Here is a 13,384-nt window from a genome sequence, read left to right as displayed (position 1 = left end):
ACAGATTACTTCCCCAGTTTTTCCACAGTTCAATGATTTAATAACACAATAAGTGCAACCATCATTGACACGATGAATGCTATTTTCACTTTATTTCGTGTCCTGGGGCAAATAATGTTAGACGAAGGACTATAATTCACCAGCAAACCATTTCAACCAGTTCTGAGGAAGAATCACTCAACCCAAAATGTTAATTCTGATTTCTCTCCACAGATACTGCCAGACCTGCTGAGCTTTTCCAGCAACTTCTGTTTTTGTTTCTGATTCATTGCACTCACAGTTCTTTTAGTTTTTAAACAATTTCAATACTTGTGCACTAAGTGGAGTGATCCATTTTACATTGTCAACCCACTATCCATGTTCAAATGCTCTAGCAGAACATGCAGTACATATAATCAAAACAATTATCATTGAAGGTTAATCAACAAAACAAGATTTTCATATTGCATTGCTGCAATTTTATACATTACCAATGGATAAGGGATGACTATTCCCAGCACAGCTTAGCTTGGAAGGAAATTAAAATAACCCTGCCCACCAACCAATTGTCTAGTCGTTCCAAGACACAGTATATTCTTCTTCAAAACAGAGGAGAATGAAAGAAATTTACAGAGAGTAAGCAAGTAGAAATCAGTCATAGAGTCAATAGAGCTATACAGTATGGAAACAGACCCTTAAATCCCACTTCTCCCTGCCGACAAGATATCTAAAGAAGTTTAGCTCCACTTGCCAGTATTTGGCCCATACCTTTCTAAACCCTTCCTATTCATGTACCCATCTAGATGACATTTAAATGTTGTAATTCTACTAGCCTCTACTAGTTCTTCTGGCAGCTTATTCCATGTACCACCTTTGCATGAAAAAGGTGCCTTAAGTTCTTTTTAAATCTTTTCCCTCACACCTTAAACCTATGCCCTTTAGTTTTGAACTCCACCATCCCAGGGTAAAGACCTAGGGTATTGATTCTATCCATGCACCTGATAATTTTATAAGCCTCTATAATCTCACTCCTCAGTCTCCAACACTCCAGGGAAAACAATCCAGCCTGCTCAGCCTCTCCCTATAGCTCAAACTCTCCAACCCTGGCAGCATTCTTGTAAATCTTTTCTAAACCCTTTCAAGTTTCACAACATCCTTCCTATCGCAGGGAGGCCAGAATTGTACCTCGTGGCTGAACATTTCACCTCCCCCTCCCATTCCACCAAGGATATGCAGGTCCTGGGCTCCTCCATCGTCAGCCTCCAACTCAGCACTGCCCTCTTGACCTGTCCATTGTCTTTCACATCTATCTGCTCCACCCTCCTCACTGACCTATCACCTTTCCACCCACCTTCATCTACCTATTGCATTCTCAGCTCCCTTCCCCCAGCCCCACCCTCCTCCCATTTATCTCTCAGTCCCCCGGCCCACAATCCTCATTCCTGATGAAGGACTTATGCTCGAAACGTCGATTCTCCTGCTCCTCAGCTGCCTGACCTGCTGTGCTTTTCCAGCACCACACTTTCAAACATACCAAATGTCTTCTTCACTATCCTGAACTATCAAAACTGTGCACTGGAAAAAGAATGGGTTAGGAATCCAATTCTAAACACTTGGATAGCAGCAAGTATTTCTACAATATATAACTAGCTCAGATAACACAAAGTCATTCCTGATCATGGTGCTACATTTTGAAGTAACCAAAGTCAGCTCAAATCAATACATAATGCATCAATTATTCACAAAGACAGTGAGGCAGAAAACTCTGATGATTATGTGATGAGTGACAACAACAAGCAGCAAGACAACCATGCTGCCAAACAAGTGCAATAGTAATAATATAGACAGCTGCATGGTCACCAGATCAGGATGAGTTATCAAACCACCATAGCGTTCCATTAAAGTCTGAATAATTAAATTTAATCACATAAATTCTGTTTTTATTGTTTGTATAATTATTGAATTGACATCTGTTGAGGTAGAAGCATTTATTTAATCTTGGAAAAGGAGACAAGTTATGTTATCTTACATTTAGTATGTCAATATACATTTACGAAAGTGACACTATCGCTGTGTCACAACATGTGACCTGACGATCTAAAGGTCCCAGATTCCACCTTAACTCAGGCCACTTGAAGCATGACATACAGGTGGAAGTATGCTAATCGTTGTAACTGTATAGCTTAATATCCACCCAGACAGAGATGTACCTATGAATGTAATATTTGCATTTAATAGTAAGCTGTGTCAGTTGAATCTTTCAATACCATTTTTATCTACACCCTATTTCTGATCTTTTGAGAAATAATATACACATTGCTGTATCAGTTAATGAAACGCTGCTGGGAGTAAATTATACATGAAAGATGGTGGGAGAGACATCGTGCTAAAAGTCATGCAGTCAATGGTTAGGTAATAGGGGTTAAACTAATGATAGTAGGTACTACAGGGAACAGTGACAATGAAAAAGAAAGTAGGATGGCAGGTCCAGATTTATGGGCGATTAATGGATGATCTCAATGGAGCTCACAGAAATGGGCAGCAGAGGTGGAATAGATCACAGGAGGTGTCAGGGTCATGGAGCAGACAGTAATGGGTGTAGGCTCAGTGCGGAAGAAGAAACATGGAAGGTGATGGTTAAAGGGTCAAGGGCAATAGGAGAGGGATAACAGGAAATGAAGCTGATGGGGAAAATTGGTGGGTCATTTGGGGAAGGGAGAAAGTAGCCACACATGTTGAAGTTAACGCTCACCATGTTATTTATCTCAATAACATTACTCAAAATGTGCAATCCCACTGCAAAAGTGGGAAGAGAGTCCTCTTGAATGAGTAGTGTTCAAGATGAGCACAATTGCCTGAGTAAAGAAATATTCTAATGATCATGTGTTAGCTGGATTGAGAACCAGGCTCACATGTTATCTTCTCTCTATGGTCACCCTCCAATAACGGTAGCATGCTGGATAACTCACGTGCCTTCTTCCAGCAATATCAGGAACTTGAGGAGAGTATGTCCTAAAGGACTGGCAAATGATGGAGGAAGAGAGGGAGGGAGAGAATTGACAGCACTACAAGTGCTCAGCAAAGGGAACATAGCAAGGGTATTGGACCATTCAGAGCATCTCGGTATTGTAAGCCTGGAGATTCAAAATGAATGTGGGAAGAGAAAGGGATACATGAGGGATGATAATCCTGAGGTCCTGTAAATTGAGAGTAAATGAGGGAAGCTCAAGGATGATAAAGAGAATGAGTAGGATAATGAGTAGCAGTGAGTATTATGATCCTATAAATGGTTCAATCTTAATTGAAACATATTCCACGTATGCAAAATGTATTATTCAGACAATGTTGGATCATCAGTGCTAGCAGGAATGTACCATTGCCTACATAACACCACATATTCCATGACCTCTGGAACCTGGAAGGGAAAATGCTGGAGGCTCTCGGGACAGGCAAGACCACATTCATGCAACATTGGAAGCCACATGTTACTTTAATTTGTCTGGAATATTAATGCCTCATTGACATATTCTCCAAAAGGGGCAATGTGTTGCAAATAACTTGGGACACCAACAATAAACACAATAACACATCTGCATAGGATGCACAGACAATAGTTTCAGATGGAAACCTGATATTTGCCAGATATGTTCCAATGCTTTAATGTTTCAAATTATGTTTAAGGTTTAATTCTACACATATGATATTCTCAGTTACCATGACTAATGAGGAGGCTTACTGATTAAAAAAATGTTTTATCTCAGTTTTGAATATGCTTAATGTCCCAGCCTCTACAGCTCTCTGTGGTAAAGAATTCCACAGATGTGCAACGAGGATTCAGGCTTGAATGGAATTACTGCCTGTCCTGGTGTCTATAACAATGACATCCAGATCTTCTACCCCATGACGTAACAGTGGGGACTTTGACTTCCTGAGTACCTCTGCCTCAAGATCCACTGTGCTCCTTGTACATGTATATTTCACCACCAAATCATATAAGGAAAGTAATCTCACCCATGAGCAAAAGTGATACTCACTTGTGATCCCACTCCCAATATTTTTATTCTGGAACAGAATATTTCTCCCAATCTCTCCAACTGTTCTCACTCAATTTAATCCATAAATTACTTTCACACCTTATGAGCAGTTCTGCTTATTCATGCTTGAGTCAGATAGTTCTTTGATGAATTTATTAATGTTTAAAAGGATTGGTCCAAGTTTATCTTTTTATATCATAAACAAATTTATAGAATAAGCCACCTCGCAGAGTAAATTGATTGATTCATGATTCATTATTATTTTCTAGTAAGGCAGGAGATAAATGATTGAATTGTTTTGTTTGTGTTGGGGTGGGGTGATCTCATTGCTGAATCTTGCAGATGGTCAAAATGTAACATTAGGAACAAGAATTCAATTAAGCTGTGTCCTTTTCTTTCTCGACAATCTTTATTTCTACATACATTATGGTCTTATAGGTTACGGAGAGAAGACAGGACAATGGGATTGAGAAATACATCAGCCATGATCAAATATGGAGCAGGCTCTATGAGCTGAATGTCCCGATATCTTTCTTTTAGATTAGATTCCCTACAGTGTGGAAACAGGCCCTTCGGCCCAACAAGTTCACACCGGCCCTCTGAAGAGTAACCCACCCCTCTCTGACTAATGCACCTGCCAACTATGGTCAATTTAGCATGGCCAATTCAGCTGACCTGCACATCTTTGGAATGTGGGAGGAAACTGGACTACCCAGAGGAAACCCACGCCGACACGGGGAGAATGTACGAACTCCACACAGACAGTTGCCCAAGGCTAGAATTGAAGCTGGGACCCTGGCACTGTGAGGCAGCAGTGCTAACCACTGAGTCACCGTGCCATGCCTTTATTATCTTATTGTCCTATTATCATAAGTACATCAATTATCGGTATTTTTTACCTTCATGATTGCAAACACAATTTATAGTAAAATGTTTATATCCTCAAAACGTGCTGCTGCCCTTACAGCTATATTCTCTTGGTTGCAGTTGTTCTGCTGGTTGTAAGATCCTACTGTGAAACTGGGCTCCAACTACCCCTGAGAATGTTGGGAGTTCCCTAGCAACCTTCACCAGTACATAAACTTTAGCCTTCTTGTGAATATGCTCCAGATTAGATTTAGACTAGTTATGTTAAATAAACAAATCTATTTTTTCCTTCCTCTCTTCCTAAAAACTCCATAGTTAGGGGGACAGATAGGAGGTTTTGTTGGAACAAGAGAGACCCACGATTAATGTGTTGCCTCCCAGGTGCCAGGGTTCGTGATGTCCTTAATCGTGTTTTTAGATTCCTTGAGGGGGAGGAGAAGGGGGAGCAGCCCCAAGTCATGGTCTACATAGGCACCAACGACATAGGTAGGAAGAAAGGTGGGGATCTAAGGCAGAAATTCAGGGAGCTAGGATGGAACATGAGAGCCAAAACAAACAGAGTTGTTAGTTTGAAATGTGTGTACTTCAATGCCAGGAGCATCCGGAATAAGCTAGGTGAACTTGCAGCATGGGTTGGTACCTGAGATTTCGATGTCGTGGCCATTTCAGAGATATGGATAGAGGAAGAACAGGAATGGATGTTGCAGATTCCGGGATTTAGATGTTTCTTCAAGAACAGAGAAGATGGTAAAAGAAGGGGAGGGGTGTGTGGCATTGTTAATCAAGGATAGTATTACAGCAGCTGAGATAATGTTTGTGGACTCATCCATTGAGGTAGTTTCAGCTGACGAAAGGAGAGGTCACTCTATTGGGAGTTTTCTATAGGCTTCTGAATTGTTCCAGGGCTGTAGAGGAAAATATAGCAAAGATGATTCTCCACAGGAGCAAGAGTAACAGGGTAGTTGTTATGGGGGACTTTAACTTCCCCAAATTTGACTGGGAATACTATAGTTCAAGTAATTTAGATGGGTCAGTTTTTGTTCAATGTGTGCAGGAGGGTTTCTGACACAATATGTAGACAGACCAACAAGGGACAAGGCTATATTGGATTTGGTACTAGGGCATAAACCCTGCCAGGTGTTAGATTTGGAGCTAGGTGTGCATTTGGGCGATAGTGATCATAATTCGGTTATGTTTAAAATAGCGATGGGCTATTCTCAGGTATGTACTGCAGGAAAAAAGGTATAACTGGGGGAAGGGCAATTATGATGCAATTAGGCAAGATGTAGGATGCATAGGATGATGAAGGAAACTACAGGGGATGGGCACAGTTGAAATGCGAAGCTTATTCAAGGAACAGCTATTACAGGTCCTTGATAAGTATATACCTATCAGGCAGGGAGGTAGTTGTTGAGAGAATGAGCCATGGTTTACTAAATAAGTTGAAGCTCTTGCCAAGAGGAAGAAGGAGATTTATGTGAGGATGAGGCGTGAAGGCTCAGTTAGGGGACTTGAGAGTTATAAGTTAGCCAGAAAAGATCTAAAGAGAGGGCTAAGAAGAGCCAGGAGGGGACATTAGAAGCTGTTGTCAGATAGGATCAGTGAAAACCCTTAGGCCTTCTATAGGTATATCAGGGATAAAAGAATGACTAGAGTAAGATTAAGGCCAATCAAAGATAGTAGTGGGAAGTTGTGTGTGGAATCTGAGGACATAGGAGAAGTGCTCCATGAATACTTTTCATCAATATTCACATTGGAAATGGGCAATATTAGTGAGAATTCAGAGATACAGGCTACTAGATTAGATGAGATTGACATTGACAAAGAGGAGGTTTTAATAATTTTGGAAGATCTGAAAATAGATAAGACCCCTGGGCCAGATGGGCTTTATCCTTGAATTTTCTGGGAAGCCAGGAAGGAGATTGCAGAGCGTTTGACTTTGATCTTTATGTCATCATTGTCAACAGGATAGTGCCAGAAGACTGGAGGATAGCAAATGTTGTTCCCTTGTTTAAGAAGGGGAGTCGGGACAACCCTGGTAATTATAGGCTAGTGAGCCTTACTTCAGATGTGGGTAAAGTGTTGGAAAAGGTTATAAGAGATAGGATTTAAAATCATCTGGAAATGAATCATTTGATTAGGGATAGTCAACACGGTTTTGTGAAGGGTTGGTCATGCCTAACTAACTTTATTGAGTTCTTCGAGAAGGTGACAAAACAAAGTGGCTGATATGCTATATATGGATTTCAGTAAGGCATTTGATAAGGTTCCACATGGTAGGCTATTGCACAAGATATGGAGTTTCGGGATTGAAGGTGATTTAGCGGTTTGGATCAGAAATTGGCTAGCTGAAAGAAGACACAGAGTGGTGGTTATTGGGAAATGTTCATCCTGGAACTCAGTTACTAGTGGTGTGCCACAAGGATCTGGTTTGAGGCCACTGCTGTTTGTCATTTTTATAAATGATCTGGATGTGGGCGTAGAAGGGTGTGTTAGTAAATTTGCACATGACACTAAGGTAAGCAGAGCTGTGGATAGTGCTGAAGAATGTTGTGGGTTACAGAGGGACATAGATAAGATGCAGAGCTGGGCTGAGATGTGGCAAATGGAGTTTAATGTAGAAAAGGTGAGATAGTTCACTTCGGAAGAATTAACAGGAATGCAGAGTTCTGGGCTAATAGTAAAATTCTAGGCAGTGTGGATGAATAGAGACATCTCAGTGTCCAGCTGCATAGATCCCTGAAAGTTACCACCCAGGTTGATAGGGTTGTTAAGAAGGTATATGGTGTGTTGGCGTTTATTGGTAGGGCGGTTGAGTTCCGGAGCCATGAGGTCATGCTTCAGCTGTACAAGACACTGGTGCGGTATTGCGTACAGTTCTGGTTACGACATTACAGGAAGGATGTGGAAGCTTTGGAAAGGGTTCAGAGGAGATTTACTAGGATATTGCCTGGTATGGAAGGAAGGTCTTGCAAGGAAAGACTGAAGGAACTGAGGCTGTTTTCATTGGAGAGAAGAAGGTTGAGAGGTGACTTAATCAGATGTATAAGATAATCAGAGGGTTAGACCGGGTGGACAGTGAAACCTTTTTCCTTGGTTGGTGAAGGCTAACATGAGAGGACATATCTTTAAATTGTGGGGTGATAGATTTAGGATGGATATCAGGGTTAGTTTCTTTACTCAGTGAATAACAGGGGCATGGAATGTCCTGCCTGCAACAGTAGTAGACTTGTCAATGTTAAGGGCATTTAAATAGGTTTTGGACACACATATGGGCAATAATGGATCAGTGTAGGTTAGATGTGCATCAGATTAATTTCACAGGTTGGCACAACATTTCTCCAGCCTTATCCTTCAACACCCTGGGAAAAAGATAATCTGGTCCAGAGGACCACGTTCAATCCAGTTAACTTTTCAACTATTAATAGTAATTTTTTTTACTAATGGGAATTTCTTTTAGTTTTTCAATTTCACATCTTCTTTGATCACTTATTATTTCTTGGAGATTTTCTGCATCTGCTTTCATGAAGACAGACACAAAGTAACTATTTAATTTCTCTGCCATTTCCCAGTTCTCCCATATAAATTCTCTTGTTCCCACCTGCAATGGATGCGCATTTGTCTAAGCTAATCCATTCCCTTTCACATTCTTAAAGATGCTCTTAGTGCTTCCGTGCCTTAACTTTTCTCCAATCATGTAAACCTACTTTTCATTTTTTTATGCATGATTTAACACACCTTACAATGTTTGATAAATCTCACCTAGTGCTGATACTCTGCATTGTGCTTGCTAGGGCTAACACTGTACTAGGAATAAACCTTACTTAAAGAAGCTCTTTCTGCTGTGCACTGAATTCCAATGTGAATCTAATTTACTTTGCACATATGGTATATCTCACTCAGCTTTGAGTCCTAACCATCCACCTCATAATTTTTAGTCTAAAATTAAATTTAAAATTGAACAATCTTGGCAATTGACCTTTTCCGTCATCTTCATGGCAATGTCTCTACCAATCAGAGTCAACTTGCCAATCAATTAATCAGTTCTCTTTGCTCATTGAGTATTAAATGTTGTTCCCCTTTACGCTGATATTTTTGTGAATGTCTTGATGACCGCAAAACATTAGTCTCCATCTAAATGTGTCAATTCCAGCAACACTGTCTATACTGTAAATGACTATTTAAAATATTATACGGAGCTGCTGTTATGTAGGCTGGTGTGTGTCCCTGTTTGTGGGCACTATCATGTTTCTAACCATGAGTCTCTTGATTATAGTGACCATGAACGACTGATATTGCTGAGTTCTCTATGGCAGCCTGAACAAGCTGGAGGAAAAAATATTCAGGATTTCAGTGATCTTGAGTACCACACGCTGTGATGAAATATCTGTGGCAGTAGATTACAGGTCTTGTTACATTAGGCAAAACAAGACTGTGACAGCCTTCATAGAGAACACAAATTATTTACAGACTACCCTTCTGCAAACTGTAGCTATGCTGTCCTAGGATTATAAACTTAGTTGGGAAGTTAAGGAAAGGAGAGGCTATGCATAATTCTTGCCAGTTGATTTTCCTTTTGTGGCAGCACTTTGAACCCTACGAACAGGAAGTCAACAGTGGCAAATCTCCAGTTTTGTATTCCATGTGATTTTAATTCTGCATTCTTAGTTGAAAATTGGGGGTAAAGAAATGTAATTTTGTACTCGTTGATTTTAAATCCTGGTTTGAATTACATCTTCAGACCTCAGTCTAATTACCTTTTGCCCTGAAGTCTGGCTCCACCTGAAGATTATATTTAGCTGCTGACTCACTTCTTACAAAGACAAAGCAGATCTTTATAAACATGTTTAGAATCCTATTATATAGAGTATGCAAACTAAATCTATCAGATTGATGATAAATTTAAAATAGAATGTTACTTTCTATAATTACTTTATGGAGAGCACAATCACTTACTCAGTTATACTGATAATTGTAATAATCATGGAAGTCTTGCTTAAAACAGTTCAAAAAACTATTTCCAGTGATAAGGATGTGACAGAATTACCTTAGATCATATTTAAGATTGCCATGCTCCATTACACCTCAAATGTCTTGTATTAGTTTAATTGCTAGGAACTTTTCCAAACCACTCCTATCAATTTATTTTACTCCCTTTAAGCTAGTGGAGAAAAAGGAAAGGCATGAGATTATATTACAGCAGATCACATCTCAGATGTATCTTATAGAATTTCAGGTATCACTAACAGCTTTTGATTACAGTGTTATAACAGCCATAATGCACATAGCAAAATCCCATAGACAGCACAGATTACTGACTGGTTAATCATGACTGCCTTCAGGACTATTGATCCACATATGAAGAAACCTGCTGAGTTTTGTTCAAATAATTCCTCAGGACATTACACATTTATTTTGATCATCTACACCAGTATAACAACTAAACAAGGCCTTTCTTCAACATCTTTACTGAAAGGTAGCACACTGGAGTGGCAACTTAGGTTGGGTTAGTACTCAATTTTGTAATTGTATCACACAGAGCTAAGAAGTGCTTTGAACTGTACTGATTACTACAGATCTGAACTGCATCTGTCTCAAAAAGAAGTTAAATTATTGAGATAAGGATGTGTCAGGTTACAGCAGGATATAGATAAGTTGCAGAGCTGGGCAGAAAGGAGGCAAATGGAGTTCAATGTAGGTAAGTGTGAGGTGATTCACTTTGGTAAGAGTCGCAAAAAGATGGGGTACTGGGCTAATGGTCGAATACTTGGTAGCGTGGATGAGCAGAAGGATCTTGGTGTCCATGTACACAGATCTCTGAAAATTGCCACCCAAGTAAATAGTGCGGTGAAGAAGGCATATGGCGTACTGGCTTTTATTGGTAGAGGAATTGAGTTCCGGAGCCATGAGGTCATGTTGCAGTTGTATAAGACTCTGGTGCGGCCGCATCTGGAGTATTGTGTGCAGTTTTGGTTGCCATACTATAGGAAGGATGTGGAGGCACTGGAACGGGTGCAGAGGAGGTTTACCAGGATGTTGCCTGGTATGGTAGGAAGATCGTATGAGGAAAGGCTGAGGCACTTGGGGTTGTTTTCATTGGAGAAAAGAAGGTTTAGGGGTGACTTGATAGAGGTGTACAAGATGATTAGGGGTTTAGATAGGGTTGACCGTGAGAACCTTTTTCCACGTATGGCGTCAGCTATTACGAGGGGGGCACAGCTTTAAATTAAGGGGTGGTAGGTATAGGACAGATGTTAGGGGTAGGTTCTTTACTCAGCGAGTCGTGAGTTCATGGAATGCCCTGCCAGTAGCAGTGGTAGACTCTCCCTCTTTATGGGCATTTAAATGGGCATTAGATAGGCATATGGAGGATAGTGGGCTAGTGTAGGTTAGGTGGACTTGGATCGGCGCAACATCGAGGGCCAAAGGGCCTGTACTGCGCTGTAGTTTTCTATGTTCTATGTTCTATAAGCTGCTCACATCTTTGTCCCTAAACTTTTTACCTAAACTCACCATGTGGACTATATTCAATCAACACTAGCTTCACTGACCTTGTTCTGTTTAAATAACAATCACATCTTGAGGTTCAGCTGCAACGATTGGGATTGTGCTGATTCTTAGAACAGAACAAGTAAAAGGTAAAGTAGTGGCAAATATCAGTCATAGAGTCATAGACTCAAACAGCATGGAAACAGACCCTTCAGTCCAACTAGTCTGCGCCAACCATGTTCCCAAACTAAACTAGTCCCACTTGCCTGCATTTGGCCAATATCCTCCAAATCTTTCCTATTCATGTACTTATCCAAATGTCTTTTAAACATTGTAACTGTATCTGCATCCATCACTTGCTCTGGCATTCCACACACAAGCCACTCTCTGTGTAAATAGATTGCCCCTTGTGCCCTTTTTAAATCTTTCTCCTCTCACTTTAAAAATACGCCCACTAATTTTGAACACCCCCATCCTTGCTATTCACCTTATTTTTGCCCCTCATGATTTTATAAACCTCTATAAGGTTTATAATTTTACGTTCCAGTGAAAAAAGTCTCAGCCTATTCAGCTTCTCCTTATAACTCAAACCTTCCAGTCCCAGCAACGTCCTGGTATATCTTTTCTGAACCTTCTCCACTTTAATAACATCCTTCCTGTAACAGGGCCAACAGAACTGCACACAATGCTGCATTTCACCTTAAGAAGGGAATTGGTAATGCTGTATTGTTCTTATCATTACTGCTGAAAAATTATAATTATCTTAATTAGAGTGTGGTCTGATCAATTTATTAAAAAATCTGGTCACTATCCAAAACTTCTCAAGGCCAGGTTTATTGAAATGCATGGGGAGTTTTTAGGAAATTGTCCAAACATAGTTAATCATTACAAATAACTTTGAATCATAAAATTGATGTACAGATTTAATTTATAATTTCTTCATCTTTGCAATAACAATGCCTACTTTACTAGTATTTCCTGCTCCCACATGATGCAAACAAGTTATGATTCTGCATGAAGAATGATAATAACTTTGTAGTAAAGAAACATGAAATTTCTACTGGATCTCAATTATGACCAGTAATGTTTGTATCCAGAATCACTAAGAATTCATTAAGCTCACAATGAGGAGATAAACAGCAGAAAAATTACAGCAATGCAAAATACAGTGAATAATTGGAGATTAAGTACCGCACTCTGCACCAATGGGATGCCAGCTGGAGACATAAAGCTCAATTCCTGCTCATTCTGATTAATACCATCATAAGCAAAGTTAATATTTACCATATATACTGAAGTAATAGTTAATCTCATGTAAAAGTCAACCCCCTATTTTTGGCCAAAAATCTGCAATTTTCCATATATCTTGTGTAAACGTCGACCCTAGATCTTCACAGATGACAAATCAACATTGATGAGTCAGCATGCCAGTCACTGTGCTCTGCTCCAGGTTTCCATTCTGCCGGTCACCCTGCTCCGTTCTGGGTCTTTCAGTCGCCAGCTGTTGCGCTTTGCTCCGGGTTTTCAGAATTACTGTAATTTGTTTTATTCCTTTTATTTCTCTTTATTCGTTTAGAGCTCCATTGGGCTTCTGCTAATGATACGGTATGAATTTTGATGGGCATGAAGTTTAGCCGCTCAAAAATAGTATCCATGTAATAGTCGACCCCATAAATTTGACCTTAAAAAGTAGTCAAAAAAATGTAACTGTTACTCAAGTGTATATGGTAATTATGTAGTCGTCCAGAATTTAAATATTGCAATAACAGACAGGTACTCAAAACTTCCTGTCTTTCACTCATCAGGAAGTGCAAGAAAACCGGATTTAGGAAAGAAACAACAATTGTATAGTATGAAGAGAGAATGCTGGGTTATGGTTACCAAGGAAATGCTGCTGGAGCTGTTATCTCTTCTAGTTAACTGTCAACTGAGCCGATTAACAGTTTCTGCTGCATCTCATGCCAACAATAGTCCATCAAATCAGTACTGTCTTCTCATGCTGTTTCAATTGTAGT

Source organism: Chiloscyllium plagiosum, unplaced genomic scaffold (assembly GCF_037043375.1).
Source record: "Chiloscyllium plagiosum isolate Xiang-an unplaced genomic scaffold, Cpla_swu_hap1 HiC_scaffold_26, whole genome shotgun sequence".
NCBI classification, from domain to species: Eukaryota; Metazoa; Chordata; class Chondrichthyes; order Orectolobiformes; family Hemiscylliidae; genus Chiloscyllium; species Chiloscyllium plagiosum.
The sequence above is the reverse complement of the archived record's forward strand: the minus strand, read 5'-3'. Positions refer to the sequence as shown.